The following is a 3378-nucleotide window of genomic DNA, read 5'->3' as shown; positions in this document are numbered from 1 at the left end:
AAATCATTGTGGAGATTCCTCAAAAAAACTAAAAGTAGAGGTTCCATTGGACCCAGCTGCTCCCCTTCCAGCTATCTTCTTGAAAGAATTACAAGCAGTAAAGCACAGTGATACATGTACATTCATGCTATAAAGGCACAGTTTCTAATTTTGTAATAACTAAATAACTAATACTTTTATAGTTAAATCTTGGAAACAACTCAAATACCCATCGGCAGATGAATAGATACAGATGTGGAGATTTTTACACAATGGAGTACTACTGTGCCATAAAGAAAGATAAGCTTGAGACATTTCTAACTAAATGGATGCACTTATAGACCATACCCTAAAGTGGACTAAGTAGGACATACTGTCTTTCTGGGGTAAAACCCAAAAATGTAGATAAGGACAAAACTATATAACAGATAATGGGAAATGGGAAGGGAACAAGGGAGGGGCAAGGGGCAACAGCTGAAAGGGTCAAGGGAAAAGAGATTAGAAGGAAGAAAATGAAAAGAATGATTTCATAAATTAGGAGAGGATGAGGGGTTGAAGGGAGGGGAGTATTCTAAAAAATAAAGCAGCAAAGTACATCATGTAGATGCACAAATTTTCTATGATGAATGTTATTATGTGTATCTAAAATGTACCAGAAAGGGGCCGGGGAGATGGCTTAGTGGAATAAGCACTTCCCTGGCAAGCGCAAGGGCCTGAGTTCAATTCCCAGTTCCGCAAAAAAAAAAAAAAAAGAGAGAGAGAGAGAGACGAAATAAAATGTACCAGAAAGCGATATGCAAGTGAGGAACCGCCATATGAGAGCCTGCTCCACTTTGCAGTCATGGGGACAAATTAAAATCGAATTGAGACATCACTATATAACAGTGATATTCTTATCTAAGTAAAAACACAAAAAGTGCTTGTATGCAATATGGATACATATGTGAAATAACTGTAACTCTTCTTTGTTGCTTGTGATGACAGAAGTTGGCCCAATCATGTTGGAAAATGTTGTCAACGTCTACTAAAGCAGATAGTAGAGCTTGCCCTCTGTAAATTTTACTCCTAAAACATACACCCAGCAGAGGGGTGGTCAAGGGACACGTACAGGCCAGCAGCACTGTCCCAAACCGGAAGCAACCAAATCTCCAACACCGTTCGAGTGGGCCATGAAGGAGTGGAATTAAGTACTCAAGGGACAACAGCAAAATGTTCAGCAGCACCACTGAGCAATGCAAGCAAACAAAGCCTATTCGTACAACCAGACGGGCAAGTTCCCCAAAGCCATATTGAATCCAGGTACAGAAAGGATGCGTGGAGTGGTCCATTTTTATAGTCTGAACCGGCAAAAGCGACAGACTTCAGATCTGGGACTCCTTTTGCGGATATTGAGCAGGAGGTGACGGTCTGGGTGGCAGCCGTTGTGAGCAAATGAGCTGCATGCTCATCGTTCACGTGCTTGTCTTTGGTTTTTTCTGCCTCAACTGAAAAGAGGAGAGGAAGGAAGTTTTTGTTTTTTGCGGTAAACAAAAGGATTTTGTTTAGGATTCTGTTTTCCTGAGTATTGAACTCAGGACCCTGCCCTTGCCAGACAAGCGCTTATTCTAATGAGCTATCTACCTGGCCCAGAAGTTTGGTTTTTTCAAAAACCAGCTTTCACACGGTGCACCAGCATCCGTAGCACAGCCAATTACAGCAGCGTCCCCGCTGGTGTCTTTTCTCCCTCTATTCTCTTCTGAGCCATAGCTCACACAGGGGCAGAGCTCTCTAAAGCCTAAGTCTTGCTGTGCTAGTCACATCTAAGAAGTAAAATCCTTAGCATGGTATTTATCCTTTTTACATTTTTTACTTATTTTAAAATATCCTGTAATAGGTGGGCTGAGGCCGATGTACCCAACACTTGCCACAGCAAGTTAGCACTTCCCTGTGTTTGTTCCGGATCAAGTGTTCTTGTTAAGAAATGAGTTGTTAAGGCGCCATAGCCCATTGGCTCCATCCTATTCAGGGCCTCCTCCAGGAACCCCCAACTGCAGTCTGGCGTGTGTCGCTGCAGTTCAGACATTCTCCTTTCTTACCTCACTGTATGCACCTGTGAGCACTGCGCAGGGCAGGTCCAGGAGTTTCCAAAGGGGGCTATGTGAATTTCAGCAGTCAGCGTCGCTTTTCCACAGTTTATAGGTGATGGCAGACAGCTGTATAAGGTTCACTGTAACCACTCCGCGGCCTTCTGACATATGGATAAGCCCTACTTTTATATAGATGAGCAATTTTTCATTATAACAAGTAATGAAGTACCAGATACTGTACGTATTTCTCCTTGTCTGAGTGAAGACTGTATTAGAACACATTTAGAACTATGGGACAGTAGAGCACACACACTGCAAGTATAAGTCCCAACAGTACAGGAGACTGCAGATTGGCATCCGCCCTCTACAATCAACACCCTTAGACTACATTTTGACAATTAGGAAAGTAGGAATGAATGAGATGCCTTTGAGTTTTGATCCACGCTTTGGGTACTAAATGCCTTACGTTGGCCTGGGTGATAGGTGTTGTTGGGAGTACATCTGCGTCAGGGCTGGGCTTGGCTGCAGAAGCCCTCGTGGTCACATTCGCTTCTCATAGGCAGGAGTCCAGGAGCCACTGCCCTGGACCAGGCAGGCTCATCATGAAATTCTCTTGTATTTTATTGTTATTGTTATTTTTTTTTAAGGAAGGAAGGAAAGGTTTATTTAACTCACAGTTACTGGAGGCTTCAGCCCCTACTCAGCTGGCTTCAAGGCAGAGTGGCACATGACACAGCAACGTTTCATGGTGGTGGCAAAGAGCAGAGAGCACAAGGGGCAGGAGCTGTGGAAACAGGGAAGAAGTCTCTCTTACGTTACATTCAGGCTACCTGCCCGAGTCTGGGTGTAGCACTCACATCCATAATCCCAGCAGTACTCAGACCCATAATCCCAGCCTTGGATGACCCATAATCTTAGGAGATCATGACTTAATTTCAAACTCTAGAAGTCCCTGCCCCGTGACTACATGAGGCTTTGGGGGAACAACTAGACACAAATCATAACATTGTGCCCCAGGGCCCCCATGTACTAATAGTGTTTGGACAGGATATCATGTCTGCATCTTGTACCATGAATAACCAAAACAAAGACAACAATATGCAATATATTAATTATTGAAACTGTCCTACTAATCGGTTTTGAAGCTATCTCATTGCTATTTGTTTCTCAATAAAATCAGTTTTCTTAAAAAGCCATTTTCGGGGCTGGTGAGATGGCTCAGTGGTCTAAAGCGCTTACTTAGAACAAGCTTAGCAAAGCACAGGGACCACGGTTCAATCCCCCAGCACCACATGCCAGCCAGCCCCACCCCCTGGTGGGCTGAGCTGGCCAC

Source organism: Octodon degus, unplaced genomic scaffold (assembly GCF_000260255.1).
Source record: "Octodon degus isolate 3935 unplaced genomic scaffold, OctDeg1.0 scaffold00156, whole genome shotgun sequence".
In the NCBI taxonomy this organism is placed as follows: Eukaryota; Metazoa; Chordata; class Mammalia; order Rodentia; family Octodontidae; genus Octodon; species Octodon degus.
The sequence above is the reverse complement of the archived record's forward strand: the minus strand, read 5'-3'. Positions refer to the sequence as shown.